This window comes from Panthera onca, chromosome B4 (assembly GCF_046562875.1).
Source record: "Panthera onca isolate mPanOnc1 chromosome B4, mPanOnc1 haplotype 2, whole genome shotgun sequence".
In the NCBI taxonomy this organism is placed as follows: Eukaryota; Metazoa; Chordata; class Mammalia; order Carnivora; family Felidae; genus Panthera; species Panthera onca.
Window position 1 is genome coordinate 5,625,008 of NC_138345.1, and position 11,751 is coordinate 5,636,758.

General features: G+C 43.0%; 1 pseudogene; it reads right to left on the reverse strand.

Annotated features, from left to right (window-relative positions):
* Positions 1-2,232: 2,232 nt before the first annotated feature.
* LOC132695436 (nucleotide triphosphate diphosphatase NUDT15 pseudogene) lies at positions 2,233-2,762 on the reverse strand (annotated as a pseudogene).
* Positions 2,763-11,751: the final 8,989 nt, after the last annotated feature.

Sequence of the window (11,751 nt, forward strand, 5' to 3'; positions counted from 1 at the left end):
GGAAAATCTCATGTGGCAATGACTCACGTGTGATTGGGTCTGGAGCTTAGAACAAAGGTCTGAGCTGTAGATAACGTTGTTTGGGGAATCCTCAAACAGGAGATGGAAAGTGAATCTGAAAAGGATAAAAAAGAAAAGAAAGAATGGAGGACAGGGATAGAAAGTCCACCTGAAGCTGGTGAACAGCCCAGCTTCCTTGCTGGCTGCTGGTTCCTTGTGCCCACGAATTGTTCTCATAAATAAAATGAGGAATGCTACGTTGTTGCAAACAAAGCTATTAAGCCACGTTATTATGCAAAAACCTAAATACTTAAACACTACTCCAGCACAGACTGACTTCTCATTACAACACAAATAACCTCGTTAAAAAACCACATAGACACAGCATCAATATGTGATTGGTTTTATGTTGCAAGAAGCCGGGTTTCTCCCATACACACGACTCCCTGAACTTTCCTTCTCCGCCGTCTCCAGTTAACATCATCTTTGGTGCCCCAAAGAAGAGAATATTTCATCTGAGAGCATTTGTCTTATTTGGAAAGCTGACAGTGACAATATCAAAGAACCGGTCTCTTCTAAGTGGAACTAAGGGAGACCAAATTCACATCAAGCTCCACTCGGAAGACCTTTGCTAGGATGTGGCTCTTGCTTCTCTTAGGACAAAGGACCCCTCAGGGCCAATAGATGAAGAGCGACTTTAGACTCCCCAGTGTCCTGGCAGAACCTAAACTGACATTTAATGTTAAGAGGATTTTGCTAGTGGTCATCATTAGTTTTTGTTTTTTTTTTCTATTAAAGGCAATTCTCAAACCATCTAAGAATTAACTGCTTACTTAAGAGTAAATCCTGCTTCATTCATCTACTCATTTAGAGAAATATTTACTGAGTGATTACTGGATGCCAACTAGCATACTAGGTGCCGGGGTAAGTATATTTATATTAATAGCACTTTTCTTTTTACCTTTTCCTATAAATAAGCCCCCAGGTAATTTTCTCTTTCCATTGAAATAGACCTTCATATATAATTGGGTGAATTTAAAACAAACGAAAAGGCTCACAAGCTCCTTATGAGTCTGTCTACCAAAAATTTAGCAGACATGGAAAAACTCTACAGGTTTGTGGTAAGTTTTTGAAGCTCTAAGACATCTGCTTGGGTTAGTACTAGCCTGAAGAGGTATCTCAATGAATTCCCTCATCAAGTATGTTTGAGATAAACCTATGGAAGAGAGTTTTATCTATGGTGTGCCTGGTTTCTTCTGTCACAGTAGTACACATCATGTGGCTTCCAGAAAATTCCTCTCTCTATGCACTCATGAAAGAATAGCCGTGGGAAAGGCAAATGATATCTTAGCATTACAAAAACAGCAGTGACCTTGAGTGCCCTTGAAAGGGTCTCAAGGACCGCCCCAGACCACACTTTGAGAACCCCTGCCCTCGTCTAATCTCCTTGTTACATACAAGGAGGCTGGGTCTCACAGAGAATACGTTAACGCTAGGGAAGATTCCAGATGGTTTGGCTTAGGTTTCCAGTCAGAAACCTGGGAAGTATACCCAAATGACCTGTCCTGTTCACTGTCGTTGCAAGGACTGTCACAATACAGCACCAAAACTGTTTTGTTTTAAATAAAACAGAAGGGGGGGCGCCTGGGTGGCTCGGTCGGTTAAGCGTCCGACTTCGGCTCAGGTCATGATCTCACGGTCCGTGGGTTCGAGCCCCGCGTCGGGCTCTGTGCTGACCGCTCAGAGCCTGGAGCCTGTTTCAGATTCTGTGTCTCCCTCTCTCTGTGACCCTCCCCGGTTCATGCTCTGTCTCTCTCTGTCTCAAAAATAAATAAACGTTAAAAAAAATTAAAAAAAAATAAATAAAACGGAAGGGGAAAATCCACAAACACAATAAATTCTGCAGTAGGCATACTGAGCTGAATTAGGATGTCCATTTGAGCTGCCGCACAGCAGGCATCATAGAGAAGAAATACGGAAAACAGAACCACCAAATGTCACCATTTATCACATTTCCTGAGCCTGAAATGCAATTCATGACATAATGCCAGAGAAAGTTTCTCAAGTACTGGCTGAAAGGGTGATGGGAATATCAAGAGAGGGCACATCAACTGGCAATCATCCGGAACTTTCTAGATACAGTGGAGTTGTTCTGAAATGTAGATGCGCTTCCTTCTCTAACTGGACCTTATTTTGTCTTCTCTAAGTGAATCAGGTTATCTTCTTGTTCCCCTAGAGATGATGTCCTTTGTATCCTGCCAGATGGTCCGAATCTTCTTTAAATGTGTCATAGCCTTGTTCCCTTAAGCAACATGGTGCCCAGAAAGGCCGGTCCAGTGGAGAAGCCTGCCAGCCTCCTTTCAGCGTTCATTTTTTTTCAGGCTCTGTGTTTCATGGTTCTGGGTCACGAGTCATCCGCCTCTCCTTTTGTGAATAGAGTGATGTGATGCTAATTCTCTTCCCCAACAAAATAATTCACAACGGAGGCAAAGCGAACACTTCTCAGGTGAAGAGTTACTTCTTCCCTGCTCCTCCTTTGAGTGCATTCTTCCCGACCGTCGCTGAACTCAGATGGGCCCCAGGAAGTTGGAACCTGCCCCCTATCTCTTCCCCAGGAGGACACAGCGAGGATGCCTGCAGCTGCTCACCACTGCTCCTACCCCAGCTCCAGGAGCCTCCCCAGCAGCTCCATGCAAAAGGTCATAGGGCGGGAGGCTGTGGGGAGCACGGCCCTTAGCATGGTGTTTTTGAGTTTGATCCATATCGTAGCCTGTGTTGGACTTCATTCCTTTTTATTGCTGAATAGTATTCTGTTGTATGAAGGCCCCCCATTTGTGTATCCTTTAATCACTGGGTGAACATTTGGATCGTTTATACGTTTAGGCTATTACAAGTAATGTTGCAATGAAGCTTTGTGTGCAGATCTTTGTGTGGACGTATGTTTTCATTTCTCTTGGGTAGATACCTATGACAGGAGCCGCTAAGTCCTCTGGGGGCTGTATGTTTAACATTTAACCGCCAAACTGGTTTTCAAAGTCAGTGAGTTGTCATATGTTCCTGTCGGCAGTGTCTGGTGGTTCTGATTTCTCCGTATCCTTATCAACACTTGTGATTGTCCGTCCTGGTAATTTCAGCCTCCGCGGCGGGTGCAAAGTGCCATCTCCTTGTGGTTTCATTTGCGTTTCCCTAACGATCGAGCATCTTTCTCGTGTGCTTATAGACTATGTGTCTTCTTTAGAGAACTGTCCGTTTAAATTCTTTTCTCATCTTAAAATTAGGTCGCCTTTTTTCTTGTTAAGTCGTAAGAATTGTTCATACATCCTGTGTGCTATGCCCTTGTTGGATATAGGCTTTGCAGATTTTTTTTCCAGGTCTGTTGGTTGTCTTTAGACTTACTGTTGCCCGAAGCAACATTAAGATTGGCAAACCCAATTTATCAGTTTTTTCCTGTGTCATCTGATTTTTTTTTTTTTTTTTGGTGTTGTTGTTGTTATGTCTAAGAAGTCCCTGCCTAAACCCAAGGTCATGAAGATTTACTCCCATATTTTTTTCCCCTGAGTTTTGTAGTTTTATTTTTTCATTGAGGTGTAAGATTTATTTTCAGTTATTTTTTTTGTGTGGTGTGCGTATTCATCCCTTTGCAGGTGGGTGTCCCTCGCGTGGGAATATGCTGAATCCCTTCCTGCGGGCTGACTTTCTCATTTAAAGATCCCTTTGTACTCCCTGGCCAGCCTCAGGCCATTGACAGTGCTTTTGGCAGTCAGCTTTGCCCTGGAGCCTGCACTTGCCCTTTCTTCCTTTTTTGGCCCAGGGTGTCTAGAGACAGGTTGAATAACCACCCTGGAGTTCCGCCAGAGTCACAAGATGAGGAAGGGCAAGAGGTACACACAGGAGACAGAGCAGGGTGGGGGGTGGGATGCAGAGGAAGTTCAACATCATGTGGTTTCACTGGCTCAGCCATGCTTAAGTGCCAGTTCAAGCAATTGAGACTTCCCAAGAGCCTGTCCCTTCCCCTCCAAGTCATTTGTTTATTCCTGTCTGGTGGGCTTGTCTGGCCGTCTCCCCAGACTCATGAACACAGAGCAGGCAAGCAGTTCCAGGGGCGCAGCATCCGGTGTGAGCCAGGCTGTAGCCCTAATCAAGCCATGGGCTGTGGCAAAGGTCTGGCATACGTGGAGGATGCCGAGTTGAGTTTAAGAAAGGATCACCAGGGGGCGCCCGGGTGGCTCAGTTGCTTGAATGTCTGACCCTTGGTGTAGGCTCAGGTCACGATCTTACGGATTCATGAGTTCGAGCCCCACATCAGGCTTTGTGCTGACAGCTCAGAGCCTGCCCGGGATTCTCTCTCGTTCTCTCTCTGCCCGTCTCCCACTCGCGTGGTCTCTGTCCTTCTCAAATAAATAAATGAATAAATGAATGAATGAACAAATAAATAAATCGTTAAAAAAAAAAAGAAGGGATCACCAGATTTTGTGAGCTTCTCTTGGCCACTTACGGAGGAAATGAATTTGCATGTGGGGTTAGGTGCACATCACAACTGAAAGAGAAAACAGTGTCGAGGTCGAAAGCAGGGACTGGAGACAGATCACCTCAGTTGGAACAGGGGCTCAGTCATGGCGGGCAATCTACGTGATATTGCCATAGCCACATTTTCTCTCTTGCTTTCGTCTGCAGCCCAGTGGCCTTTTCGTATGCTATGTAGTTTATTTATTATGTTTATAGTTTACTGTCTGACTTTCTCATCCCCTCCCCTTTAATGACAGAAATCTTTGTTTTTGTAGTTGTTTTTTAAAAAACTATTTAATGTTAATTTATTTTTGAGAGAGGGAGAGAGAGAGTGAGAGAGCAAGAGAGCAAGGGGCAAGAGAGAGAGAGGGAGAGAAAGAGAATCCCAAGCAGACTCCACCATGTCAGTGCAGAGCCCGACATGAGGCTTGAATTCATGGGCCGTGAGATCACGACCTGAGCAGATAGCAAGATAGCAGATAGCTTAACTGAATGAACCACCCGGGTACCCCATAGTTGTTTCTGATGTGTCCCAAGAACCTAGAAGACTTGAGACATATAGTAGATGGCCAATAAATATTTGTCAAATATGATTAATAATAGTATCAACCTTACTGTATTGTTGTAAAGATTAAGTGAGTTAGTACTATAATATGTTTGGGGCAGCACCTATGGCGTACTAAGTGCTATATAAGACGTAAGTGTCTTATGTCCTGGCTGGCCTGGGACAGTCCTGCTTTTGACCCATTTCCTGGAGTAATTGCTAATACTGTTTCCTTTCAGTTAAAAAAAAGAAAGGTTTGTTTTAGATACAAAACTATATGGTTTTCCTACATGTAAGTGTTTTTACTCATTCATTTAAGAAACTTAAAAAAAATTTAGCTACTATTTACCGGGTACCATGTCAGATGCTAACAGCAAGGGCCTTACCTCCTTCCCTTCGAGAACTACGGTTTATGGACTTTGCCTGGAGGACTTAAGAGCATGATTAAGCAGACGACCTTGAATCCTGAATTCATGGTGAATACTTATGATCGGACTTGTGTCCGTGTAGTTCTTTGCTGTTTTGTGGGGAAGTTTCTCGTTTCTAAGTTTATATAGCAACCCAACAAGGTGGAAACAATTACTGTGGCTCTCGTACTGATGAAAAACTGGGGTTCCGAGAGGACCAGTCACTTGGTAAGGATTGCACAGCTAGAGAGCATGTGGTTGAAGGCTGTGGTTCCCACACGTTTTCCAGCTGAGTAACAGCACTGACCTGATGAGCCAATAGCCCTTGATGGCTTGGACGCATTAATTCTGCATTGTTCTACAATAAGCAGCTTTTTTCTTTTTTTTTTTTTTTTAATTTTTTTTTTTTCAACGTTTTTTATTTATTTTTTGGGACAGAGAGAGACAGAGCATGAACGGGGGAGGGGCAGAGAGAGAGGGAGACACAGAATCGGAAACAGGCTCCAGGCTCCGAGCCATCAGCCCAGAGCCTGACGCGGGGCTCGAACTCACAGACCGCGAGATCGTGACCTGGCTGAAGTCGGACGCTTAACCGACTGCGCCACCCAGGCGCCCCAAGCAGCTTTTTTCTTATTCTTAGGGAATGTGTCTGTTACACTGATTAAATGTAGGTACACATTTTGAATGAAGGACAAGGCAGAAGACTCTAATTCTTCTGATTTCTGATTTCGCCTGGTCAAGGCAGTAACGCGTTCTCAGATCGGGTCTAGGATGGTCCTGTCTGGTGGCCACTGCAGCTTTTCTCACGTTCCTCTGCCTCCCTCTAGTGACTGAATCCCAGAATTACTACTGTGTATCATATGTGTGCATTTTACATGGATGCATTTTACAAGCACACACATTTGCAAGGACACAGAAGCTACAAAAAAAAAAAAAAAAAAAAAAAAAAATACACCCTGGCAACCTCTCTAAGGACCAAAAGAAACAAAAGGGACTTAAAATTTCAAAGAGTGGCGTCTGGGTGGCTCAGTTGGTTAAGCATCCGACTCTTGATTTCAAGTCAGGTCATGATCTCACGGTTCGTGAGTTTAAGCCCTGCGTTAGTGAGCGCAGAACCTGCTTGGGATTCTCTCTTTGCCCCTCCTCTCCCTCCCTCCCTCCCTCTCAAAATAAATAAATATTAAAAAAATAAATAACTTAAATTTTTTTTCAAAGATGAGTTGAAGTAGCTATTCTGTTTCCACTCTTTCTTCTACAGAGTTAACCAAATTAAGACTTCCTTTCACTCTTTAATTCAGTGCGTGCTGTATTCTGACCACTTTTGTCCTTTTTCACTCCTTCCTGTCTTCCTCTCCCTATTCTTCCATTCCTTCATCAGGGCTTTTTTATTTTGTGTTTTATGTCTTCTGCCAGTCAGTGTTCTAGGCAAGGAAGTCAGGGACACCCTCGGGGCTCTGCTCAAGCCTGCTGGCAGCTCTCATGCCCAAAGGAATGGCTCCCCTCCATGCTAGAACATTCAGTTTCTAGCAACTTGTAGACCGTAAACACACAGAGGCAGGGCGGGGCAGGAATCTGGCTTCTCAATGACACTGTGATCACACAGACACAGGAATTTGCCACTAGTCACCTAGTCAACACAAGGCAAGACCACAGTCTAGGTGATCCCTTCTAGTTGGAAACCAGGAAAGGAGGGAAGGGGTTCTAGCGCGTTCTCTGTACCAATGGATGTGAAGGGAAGAAAGTATTCTTCCTCTCCCCTTTACAGTCTTCCCGCTGGACTCGGAATAAAATTTATGCGCGACAGATTAACAGGAGAAAAAGCCCCAAAGCTTTATTACCCGCGCGCAAAGACCCGGAAATGAAATTGAGACCTAAGGAATGACTGAGGCGTGCGGTTTTTATACTTTTTAGACAAAGAGACAGTAAATCTGTGAGGCATTGACAAGACAAAGGAAACTTAACCTTGAGAGCTTCCATTAGTGAGGAATTATGAACAGACTTTGGGCTGTGGTAGTAAAGCAGTAAAAAGTAACAAGGGTTGTTCCTACAGCCTTGTGGGCTCTAAATAATCCTCCCTCTGGTGGCAAGGAGGTCTCTTTACCTCCTCAGGGAGGGTGCCTTTCACCGGGGAGATATATTTCCTGCTTTCAAGGGGACAGAAGAGGTTCTGAGCGTTGTTCTTCCACGGGCTGTCTCTTAGGTGGCTTTTATTTAAAATAATCAATATGCCAAAGTGGCACATTCCTGGAAGCTTACCCTCGGCCCCTACAGGTTCAAGTGGCTTGATTGCCCCACCCAATACCTGAGGAGTCTAGCTTAGCGTCCAGGTCCCCATCACTGCTCTGTTGCCCCTTGGAGCTGCCCAGTGTCCCTGGACCATGAGTTCCTGGATCGCTCCTATGGGACCTTTGATAGCCACAGAATCTGTCCCTGAAGGGAACTTGGGAAAGGCGTTGCATGAATGTTTCCTCTAGAATTGCAGGCAGTTTTAATCTGTGTGCTTCTTATCATTGTACCGAAGCACAATGTATTATAATCCAGCGTTTATCTTGCCTACTAGGATGGAAACAGGGACGTGTGGTAGGAGGGGTCTTCAGGACTCTATAATCTTCCAAGTGGGAGATAAGACACAAAGGTAATATGAAGATGAGACAGAAGATTCCAGGGTATGAAGGCAAACAAAACAAAATAAAAACAAACCAAAAAAAAAAAAAAACACAAAAAAACAAAAAAACAAGGCAAGCGCTAATAAAAAGTACCTACTGATTCTGATGACCCAGGGACAATTTCTAGCCATTATGGCCACAGATCTAGCAGTAAGAATAATAAACACAGAATTCAGCCCTTTACTTGCCAAGGTTAATTAAAGGCAAAACCACAACCGTCATCAAAGAGAGTATGGTATTGTATGGAGACTGAGGCAGGCAGTAGGTAGAGGACATACTCAAATCTCACATAAAGTGTAGATAAAAAAATTCTCTCCAATGCTGCTCTCTTTGACAACGGGTTCTGTTTTCCATATTCAGCAGATTTGCTTGTTCTGGGCAGTAGTTTTCCTTCTAACAGGTCTATGCATTAGGCAGTTCTAAACTGGCCTTTCCTCACCTTGACTTTCATGTTCTCCTTGTCTGTGCCTCGGCCCACGACCTGTGGCTTTGCCTGCCTTATTTTAGGCAGGTCTTCAAATTAATTGTTAATTTCTCTGTGCAATTGACGCTTTAATGAGGGAACTCCCACTCCCTGAAAATCTTTCTGATCTAGGATATTAACTAGACTTATTAAGGTGATATATACACACATACACACAGTGTATCACAATATATACATCTGTCAACTGTCAATTATATCTTAATTAAAAAAAAAGAATCAGATTTTATGTCAATTATGTCTTAATTTTATTTTTTTTTAATTTTTTTAAATGTTTTTATTTATTTTTGAGACAGAGAGAGACAGAGCATGAGCAGGGGAGGGGCAGAGAGAGAGGGAGACACAGAATCCGAAGCGGGCTCCAGGCTCCGAGCTGTCAGCCCAGAGCCCGACGTGGGACTTGAACTCATGGACTGTGAGATCATGACCTGAGCCGAAGTCGGACGCTTAACCGACTGAGCCACCCAGGCGCCCCTGTCTTAATTTTAAAAAAAGAATCAGATTTTTAATAGCGACGTGTTAAGGGTGGGTGGGAAGACAGATGTTTTGGAAAAGTGAACTTGCCTGGTCTTTCAAATTACCCCCGGGAGGTGACTCAGTTCTTGGTTCTTTTCTTTCCAGAAGGACATTCACATCACATGATTTTAGAGGCTGATACCTGAGGCACCAGACTTTGAATGGAGGATGTGGGAGTACCGGCTGCTTTGTGCAAGTGTCCATGTTCCCTGTTGTGCCCATGGGAACAGTGACAGCTCCAGAACCTAAGGCAGCTGTTGCCAGTGAGACCCTCTGGGTAGAATGGTGACTCCAGCTTGGTGGCATTTGAAGTCAGGCGTGTTGGCTTCCTTGTTTGCACACCCAGAGTGTCCCATCTTTGAGGGCAATTTGGCCATTTGTTTTGGGCCTTTGTAGCACCCAACACTTTTCATATTTTATCAAAGTGGCAAAAAAGCATAATGATAACTATGTCATTTGAAATTGAGATTGGTTTCTTTTTCTATTTATTTTTTATTAAAACAATTTTTAATGTTTATTTACTTGAGAGAGGGAGAGAGAGAGAGAGAGAGAGAGACAGAATGTAAGCCAAGGAGGGTCAGAGAGAGAGAGGGAGACAGAATCCGAAACAGGCTCCAGGCTCTGAGCTGTCAACCCAGAGCCCGATGTGGGGCTCGAACCATGAGATCATGACCTGAGCCGAAGTCGGATGCTTAACCGACTGAGCTACCCAGGCACCCCTGATCATCACCCTTTTAAATCAAATAATGTAGGTACCACAATTGGCACACAGGCCATCAGTAAATGGAGGGAATTATTTCCACATACAGCTTGTCCTCACTTTACTGCAGAGGCAGTTTTTCATAAATGGGAAAAGAAACCTTGACAACTGTGTATTGTAATTTTATGTATCATAATATCGTAATAGCAAAAAATTAGAAACAGCATGAATGTCTGTCAGTGGCATAGTAGTAGCATGTTCGCCCAATGAACGCAACACAAGAGTAAAAATTATCCAGAATGTCATCTCCGTGGAGGAGTGGAATTGTGAGATCTTCATATAGATCTACCTCTATTATTATTATTATTTTTTTTTATTTTATTTTTTTTAATTTTTATTTATTTTTGAGACAGAGAAAGAGCCTGAGTGGGGGAGGGTCAGAGAGAGGGAGACAGAAACCGAAGCAGGCTCCGGGCTCCGAGCTGTCAGCACAGAGCCCGACGCGGGGCTTGAACTCACGGACCGTGAGATCATGACCTGAGCCGAAGTCGGACGCTTAGCCGACTGAGCCACCCAGGTGCCCCTAGATGCACCTTTAATGCACATTACTCCCCCAGGTAGTTTTACCCATCTACACTCCTTCTAACAGCGTGTGATGGCTCCCACTTCCTCATATACCCACCAACACTTGGAGTTGTCGGATGTAGATTTTTTTTTGCCAATCTGATAGGAAATTCTTTTTTGTGATTAGAGAGGTTGGGCAGGTCTTCCTATTTTTATTTGCCATTTGATTTTCCTGTCTGCGACTAGCCTGTTCCAATCCTTGTTTCATTTGCCTACTGATTTATTTGTAACAGCTCTTTACATATGGGTGAGAACTTCTCAGCCAGTGTGCACTTCTTTCAGCAGATAGCTTGTCTTCACACTTTCCCAATAAAATCCTCTTGTCATACAAAAGTTTTATGTTTTATATACTACAAAAGGTAGTCAAGTTGATAATTTGTTTTCTTTGTGGCATGTTTTATTTTGTGTGTGTTTGTGTTTATGCAGTCCTTTGCTACTTTTAAGTCATAGAAATACTCCGCCATAGTCTTTTGAAAGTTAAAACAATTTTTTCATCCAAGTCTTTAATTCTTTTGTAGTTGATTTTACGTATGGTGTGAGGTAAGGAACTAATGACAATTTTATAAATTAATGGTCCTGTCACCATCTATTGAACTGCAAATTTTTACCCTCCTAAGGCAGTGGGCTGTGGGATCAAATTGGCTGGGTTCAAGCTCTAGCTTCACTTTCAATTAGGACTGTAATCTTGAAAATGCCACTCAATTTCTCTGGGCTTCAGTTTCTCCATCTGTAATACAAGAATAATAATAATAATAGTAGTTATGTTGTAGGACTTTTGGGGGTATTAAATGAGTTAAATCTAAAATGAGTTAAATCCAAAACACTTAGTGCCTATCATCAAGTTAAGACTCAATACGTGTTAGCTATTATTTTATTTCTAATTTCTTATGCCGTCCCTTCCATATATCAACTTTCCACTTGTGTCTTGGTCTAGATCTGGATTCTCTATTCTCTTTCTCTTTGTCTAGTTTTCTGTCTTTTCACCAATGCCCCATGATATTACTATTACAGCTGCATAATAACCTTATCTAATAGGGCAAATCTCCACCATATTCTTCAAAATTATGTTCAGTAATTTTTGTCCTTTACTCTTTCCGTATAGATTTTAAGGTCAATAATTCTAGTTCCCCAAGCAAAAACACCACCCCCCTCCCAACACACACACGTCAGTTCTTCCGGGAGTTTGGATGAAATGTGCATTTAATCTTCTGATTGATTTGTGGAGATTTGCCATCTTTATGATATTGATTTTTTTCCCCTGTATGCGGACAGGAAAATTTAATACAAAAAAGTCATTACTGAGTAAA